The following is an 8,117-nucleotide window of genomic DNA, read 5'->3' as shown; positions in this document are numbered from 1 at the left end:
TAAGGGTCTCCCTGTCATACAGCCAGCTCACGGCTTTCGGGAAACCAAGGTGGAGTTTGTAATTGTCTTCATCTCCTACCTCCTAGAGACAAAGTGCAGATCTCTGTTCACCTAAAGATACATAAAGTTATCATGAGAAAACATCCTTCTGCTTAGGAAAAATTTATGGATAAGCCAGTGCTGGTGTAGTCAACCTTTGCATTTACTGCACACGACTGATTCTGCATGTCCAAGTGCCAATCTGTGATACCGTCTTTAGGCAGTGACTTGGAAAAGAGGTAGGGAAATAGCTTTGAACCCACAGAGAGGGTGAGCAAAGGTGAGTGGAATGGAATCGGTCTCTGTGTTGCTTTAGGAATTTGAAGTTAATTTTCAGTTACAATTGTTCTTGAAACAGAAGAGCTGTTGCTTATATGTTCCACTGCCTAAAGGAACAGCTTATGGCAATTCACCAAATATAAGAAGTAAATTTAGTTGTTCATTATAGACTCCACCAAGTCATTCTTAGACATTTCATTCTACTGCAATACATTCATTATCCCTGCTTAAGCAAATATGGGAAATACTTAAATATGCATATATAGTGGTAGTAAAATGTGACCTTCAGTCATAGAACAAGAGAATATGCAGAAGTATAAAAATAATAGACCATATACATCCATGCTCTCTTTATGGTCCTTATTGTTTGTGAAATTAGACAGTATTTATTCTGTATGCATAAAGCTCATTGTCATTAAATTTATAGTTCCTAAATGGTCATTTTCTCCCTTCAGAGTTTCTAAAATATCTAAAATATGTACGGAGTTTTAGAATGCTATGTTGAAGATCACAACAGGGGAGTTGCATTTTGTGAATATTCTGTCAGTGCAGTTCTATTCGGACACTGGGTTCCATCCTTCTATCCTTGCACAGGATCATGAATGGACTGTTGTGTGAATGCTGTTGGGGTCCTGCTCAGATGCTCTTTACCTGGCTGCTGCTCCAATCCTAACCCTATATGTTAGGAATATGGGCTTCAAGGTGCACAGCCATTCTCTTCTTCAGAGATTTGCCCTCAGCCGAGAGGGAGCCACTTTGCCAGGGGGTCTCAGGAGTGTGGGCAACTCTTAGCCAGTGACAGACTCATGGGAGAAGCAAAAGGCTGCCAACGCCAAGGCAAGACTAAATCTGATGCAATTCATTCTCCAGAACTGTGCTGTCCAATACTGGAGTACGTAGTCATAGGAAGTCATTTAAATTTAAATTAATTAAAATTAAATAGAATACAAAATTCCATTTCTCAGTGAGGCCATTTAAATACTCGGGTAGTGACATGTGGATAGTGGTTATTGCATTAGGCAGTGAGGGCTGAGTATTTCTCTCAGCACAGATGCATACTTGTATGGCAGACTTGTGTCCACTTTCTTACAGGCTCATTCCATATTCCATTTAAGACCACGTTTTTCCTTATTTATGTTCTTTGCTCTGTTTTGCTTCCCTCATCCCCTTTATCCTGAGAGCATTCCCTGAACAAACCCCGTGCAGTGGAAATCCTACTTGATCCTCTTCTCCCATGGAACCTGGTGGAGAGCACTGTCCATGTTCATGCGACCTGTCATTTCCAGTGTTGTGAAAGCTGCCTCCTCCTCACTAGCTCATTCCGCATTGACCTTGGGGGCCTTTCTAGTATATTGGGGTCAGCTCAGACCTAGAGGACAGAAGCTTTATTAAAGTAGTAGTGATTCATTCCTACCACTGTCAACACTACTCCAAGATTCATTCAGGAACTGGATAGGGCAGACAGAGTTTGTATGTCAGTTATGTCGGTGACTGTTATATATTTGAAGTATCTGCAATACAGACACTTTGTATGTATTGTACATATGCAGTTTGCATACTGAGCAGCTAGTTTTATGGAACTATGAATGTTTCCACTTAAAATTTTAGGGTTGTATTTCAGTATTGAACTTTAATTGTAATTGCTCTGTTAGCTTACGTGTCCTGGTACTAAACATTTAGTCTGTTTAATTTGATGCCCGTTGTCTTCATTATTATTGTAGAATTGGGTTCTTGTGCTCTCCCTCTTTTTCCCTCATCCCCATTCTTTCTAAAATGTATGAATATACTTAAAGTACTTTAAGTCTTAAGCTCAGACTGAAAGACCTTTTGTACCTATGACTGATGCAAGCACAAAGGCCATATTTCATTTTTCTTATACCAAATATTAATGCATTGTGGAACTGTACTGGCATAAAATTGTAATGAGACATCATTGATTCACATAGTTACTGATAAAATCCTATGCCTTGTCTTTAAGATGAGAGATCCATGCCCTTCCCCGGTCAACTATTTTTTTTTTTAAGATTTCTTTTAAAATTGCTAAACGCTGGGTCCTGACAGGAAACATGCGCTAACAGAGGATGGAACAGAAGAATGGCAGCTCTTTCACGGGGTTTATCCTGCTGGGGTTCTCTGACCGGCCTCAACTGCAGCTAGTCCTCTTTGTGGTCCTCCTGATCTTCTACCTGTTCACTCTGCTGGGAAACGCCACCATCATTGCCTTGGCCCACCTCGACCCACATCTTCAGACTCCCATGTACTTTTTCCTCTCCAACCTAAGCTTTCTGGACCTGTGTTACACGACCAGCACTGTCCCGCAGCTCCTGGTTCATCTCAGGACAGCAGATAAGTCCATCTCGTTTGGTGGCTGCGTGGCTCAGCTCTTCATCTCTCTAGGGTTGGGAGGAACAGAATGCATTCTGTTAGGCGTCATGGCGTTTGACCGCTATGCAGCCATCTGCAAACCCCTGCAGTACACCGTGATCATGCACCCCCGTCTCTGTGCCCTCATGGCTTCTGCATCGTGGTTCTTTGGTTTTGCCAACTCCTCATTGCAAACAACGCTCATCTTCATTGTACCACTTTGTGGGAGAAATAAAATAGGCCATTTCTTTTGTGAGACCCCACCATTACTCAGCTTGCCTGTGTTGACACCACTGTGAATGAGTCTGTGCTCTTCTTTGTCGGTGTGGTCATTCTCCTCATACCTGTGACATTAATCACAGTCTCTTATGGTCAGATCGTAAGGGCGGTCTTAAGAATAAAGTCATCTGCAGGGCAGAGGAAAGCGTTTGGCACATGTGGGTCCCACATCACAGTGGTCTCCCTCTGCTTACCTCCAGCCCAGCAACAACTACTTCCAGGATCAAGGCAAGATTGTTTCTCTGTTCTACACCATCGTCACCCCCATGGTCAACCCTGTCATATATACACTGAGGAACAAGGATGTGACGGGGGCAATGAAGAAGGTACTTTGTAGGGGCCATGACTCCAGATGACTGGGTGGGGAAGATCCTTTCATGGAAGACTATGGCTGCCAAAGAGTTTAAGAGGATTGTGTCCTCCTCATGTCATCCAAAATTTCCTGTGATATCTCTCAAGGGAGTTTCCTTACTTGTTGCTTTAATGCATTTCAGTGCTCAAAATCCAAATTCATGGGTTCATGAAGCCTCCAGAGTTGCTCCTAGAGAGTCTGCATCATATTTCATTTTAAGAAGCTCCATAGGTTGGAGTATTATGCCTCCAACAGAAAGGATGAATACCCAACTTTTGTAGCAACATGTATAGGACTGGAGGAGATTATGCTGAGTGAAATAAGTCAAGCAGAGAGAGTCAATTATCATATGGTTTCACTTATTTGTGGAGCATAACAAATAACATGGAGGACAAGGGGAGATGGAGAGGACAAGGGAGTTGAGGAAAATTGGAAGGGGGAGGTGAACCATGAGAGACTGAGGACTCTGAAAAACAATCTGAGGGTTTTGAAGGGGCAGGGGGTGGGAGGTTGGGGGAACCAGTTGTTGGGTATTAGGGAGGGCACGGATTGCATGGAGCACTGGGTGTGGTGCAAAAACAATGAATACTGTTACGCTGAAAAGAAATAAAAAATTTAAAAAAAAGAAGCTCCATAGGTTTTTCATATTCCCCCCTTACTTAGGAACACTATTCCATTTTTTTGTGTAAGGAGACACGCACATACCATAAAGTCATAGTGAAAAATAAGAATAGAAATGACTAAAACACTGTAGAAAATATTAAAATTTTAGCATTTTTCTAGCAAGTTGTTGGAGGCATATCATTTATTCTTGCATTGTGATCATGGCTCTATTATAAGGTCCTTAGGTTGCCTGTATCACAGCTTTTTCACAGAAGTAGGTGGGTATCTGTGAGAAAAAGCAATCCTTAGCTCTAAGAAAATCCTGCTAACATCAGTCCTGATAAAGTATATTTAAATCTTCTCTTCAACCCATTTAATAATTTCTTTGACCCAGGCATCACTGATCAATGCTTTTATATCTCCAACCTGCCAAAAGCCCCATACAGTTTGAATGCAAGGACATACTCTAAAAATCTGGAAAATGACCTCTTATTCCCAGGAAATCCCATGTTCTCTGGAGCTTACCAGATTCACTAGGAGGAAAGGTAAAGAAGAAATAACATATATATTAATCATTAAACATGTCCATTGTCTAAGCTTTACAAATAGCCATCTGAGTTTGAACTACTGTCATACGTTTCTTTTTTTTTTTTTAAGATTTTATTTATTTATTTGACAGACAGAGATCACAAGTAGAGAGGCAGGCAGAGAGAGGAGGGGAAGCAGTCCCCCTGCTGAGCAGAGAGCCCAATGTGGGGCTCGATCCCAGGACCCTGGGATCATGACCCGAGCTGAAGGCAGAGGCTTTAACCCACTGAGCCTCCCAGGCACCCCTGTCATATGTTTCTGATTTAGGAGTAATGAGTGTCAACATCCCAGAACAGTTGAATCTGACATTGTAAGCCCTTAGATCTTAATCAAACTCAGTTTGCACATAAATGTGTTTTGGGGTATGGATTTGGGTTCTGATTTTGGTAAGTTTTCCCAACATGTAGCCCAGTGCAGGTAATGTGTTTGTGTCTTGGGGTGGACACATACGCATAACAACTCTACTGTTCCCTATCCTGACAGCTAACTGGCTTCCCCAGGGCCTTGAACTGAGCTGGCCATGCTCGTGCCAAGTGATCTTGCTGCAGAGACGCATGTGGAGGCTGGAAATGACACCCAGGGGAGGTAATGCACACGGTCAGGTTCTCTCTGTATCACTAAGAGCATCAGAGTATTCTTGAAATCCACACCTGGGATGTATCTTGACACCATAGTGATGCTTCATGTATGCCAGTAGGAAAACAGTTCTGTCCACTGTTTATCCCGATGGTGACAAATTTCCCACTCTCCATTTTTCTTTTTTTGTTTTAAAGATTTTATTATTTTACTATTTATTTATTTATTTGAGAGAGAGGGAGAGAGAGACCAGGCGGAGGATAGGCAGACGGGTTTGGAGAAAGACAGGCAGACTACAGGCTGAACACGGAGCCTGATGGGGTGTCCATCTTGTGACATGGAGATCATGAGCTGAGCTGAAATCAAGAACCTTGAAAGGGGGCCCCTGGGTGGCTCAGGGGGTTAAGCCTCTGCTTTCAGCTCAGGTCATGATCTCAGGGTCCTGGGATCGAGCCCCACATTGGGCTCTCTGCTCAGCAGGGGGACTGCTTCCCCTCCTCTCTCTGCCTGCCTCTCTGCCTACTTGTGATCTCTGTCTGTCAAATAAATAAATAAAATCTTTAAAAAAAAAAAAAAAAGAACCTCCAAGGCACCCCTCTACTGTCTGTTTCAGCCACAGCATGACAGTTATGTACAAATGGTCTCTTTAAAATCCCTCAAAAGGGGGCACCTGGTGGCTCAGTGGGTTAAAGCCTCTGCCTTTGGCTCAGGTCATGATCCCAGGACCCTGGGATTGAGCCTGGGATCGAGCCTGGGATCAAGCCCCGCATCGGGCTCTCTGCTCAGCAGGAAGCCTGCTTCCCCTTCCTTATCTGCCTGCTGGCTGCCTACTTGTGATCTCTGTCTGTCAAATAAATAAATAAAATCTTTTTAAAAAAATCCCTCAAATGAACTCTCTTGGACACAAAACCCCTCAAGGTCTCAGGAAACCACACAGCCTGTTGTTCAGGTGAACAACTTCTCTGCTCTTAAGGACACAGAGAGCCCTAGGTTGAAGCAGATTCATTTCCTTTAAGTGAATGTTTGAATGGCATATGGGTGTCTATGACTCATGGGACTAAATGACAGATAACAAAGGTCTCTGGGATCCTCGCCAAAATAAAAGAGAAATCACTGAAGAGACAAAACACAAGTTCAGGATTGTTCTGTAACATTTTTCTAAAGTTAGGAATCTGCTCCCCAAGCACTCCATGCCCTGTCTGCAAACAGACTCCAGGGCTGTGTTAATTGTCACCAATATTATTTGGACTCTTTTGCATTTTTGCCAATAACTGTGGAATGGCTACAGGGATTATACCCACGACTTGGCTAAATTATTTATTCCATCTGTGTTTAGCCCCTGGAAGTCAGGACAATCATGATGTTAGTCTAGAGCAAGTCATGGGTTCTTCCAGCTCTTCTGCTTCCTGAGGAACCCGGGGTGCACACCATCGGCCCAGGTAGTGATGGCAGAGACCCAGAATGTCAGTCAGACTCACATGAAGCACAGTTCTTTACCAGCAGCAGATTTACTACCAATTAGCAGAGGATACAAAATGCTGAGAACCCTTTCAGTATCCAGGAGGCCCCAGACCCATCAGACACAGCTTCGGAGACCCCTCACTGCAGTGTAAATCCTTTTTCTTCTCAAATGTAGGGCAGAACTATTATGGTACAAGTCAGCACAGAGAGGGTTGGGGGATTCTCAGATAATGTGTCCCTAACTTTGTCACCCAGTTCTGGCATTAGGACTGTCATTTGGTAGCATATCAGAACCCAAAGAACAAATAATCCAATGAAGAAATGGGCAGAGGACATGAACAGACATTTCTCCAAAGAACACATCCAGATGGCCAACAGACACATGAAAAAAATGAACATCACTCGGCATCGTGGAAATACAAATTAAAACCACAATGAGATAGCACCTCACACCAGTTACAATGGCTAAAATTAACAAGTCATAAAATGTTGGGTGTTGGTGAGGATATAGAGAACGGGGAACCCTCCTACACTGTTGGTTTGAATGCAAGCTGGTGCAGCCGCTCTGGAAAACAGCACGGAGGTTCCTCAAAAAGTTGAAAATAGAGCTACTCTATGACCCAGCAATCATGCTACTAGGTTTTTACCCCAAACATACAAATGTAGTGATCCAATGGGTCATGTGCAACCCCAATGATCATAGCAGCAATGTTCACAATAGCCAAACTATGGACAGAGCCCAGATGTCCAGTGACAGATGAATGGATAATGAAGAGGTGGTATGTATGTGTGTTGTGTGTGCGTGTGTGTGTGTGTGTGTATAATGGAATACTACGCAGCCATCAAAGAATGAAATCTTGCCATTTGCAATGACATGGATGGAACTAGAGGGTATTAGGCTAAGTGAAATAAGTCATTCGGAGAAAGACAGCTATCATATGATCTCCCTGATATGTGGAATTTAAGAAACAAAACCAAGGATCACAGGGGAAGAGAGGAAAAAATGAAACAAGTCAAAACCGGAGAGGGAGAAAAAGCATAGGAGACTCTTAATCACATGAAGCAAACTGAGGACTGCTGGAGGGGACAGGGGTGGAGGGAAAGGGTAACTGGGTGATGGACATTGGGGATGGCATGTGTTGTAATGAGCACTGGGTATTGTATAAGATTGGTGGATCACAGACCTGTAGTCCTGAAACAAGTAAAACATTGTATGATAACTAATTGAATTTATTTATTTATTTAAAAGATTTTACCTATTTGTTTGACAGAGAGAGATCTCAAGTAGGCAGAAGGCAGGCAGAGATAGAAAGGGAAGCAGGCTCCCTGCTAAGCACGAGCCTGATATGGGGCTTGATCCCAGGACCCTGGGATCATGACCTGTGCCAAAGGCAGAGGCTTAACCCACTGAGCCACCCAGGTGCCCCTAACTAACTGGATTTAAATAAAAAGATAATTAAAGAAAGAATTTTTTAAAATAACCTCATTAGAAGTTTGGTAGAGTTTGACTCTACCAAAGATTAGACTATGCCTCATTATTAGCTCTGTGATCCCAGGTACAGTAGTTATGAAGGAG

At 42.9% G+C, this 8,117-nt stretch overlaps 1 pseudogene; it reads left to right on the top strand.

Moving 5' to 3' along the window:
* Positions 1 to 2,399: 2,399 nt before the first annotated feature.
* On the top strand, positions 2,400 to 3,317 carry LOC125102016 (putative olfactory receptor 2B8; annotated as a pseudogene).
* The last annotated feature ends 4,800 nt before the right edge of the window (positions 3,318 to 8,117 follow it).

Source organism: Lutra lutra, chromosome 6 (assembly GCF_902655055.1).
Source record: "Lutra lutra chromosome 6, mLutLut1.2, whole genome shotgun sequence".
Taxonomy (NCBI): domain Eukaryota; kingdom Metazoa; phylum Chordata; class Mammalia; order Carnivora; family Mustelidae; genus Lutra; species Lutra lutra.
Note: the sequence above shows the minus strand (reverse complement) of the source record. Positions and strands in the feature narration are given on the sequence as shown.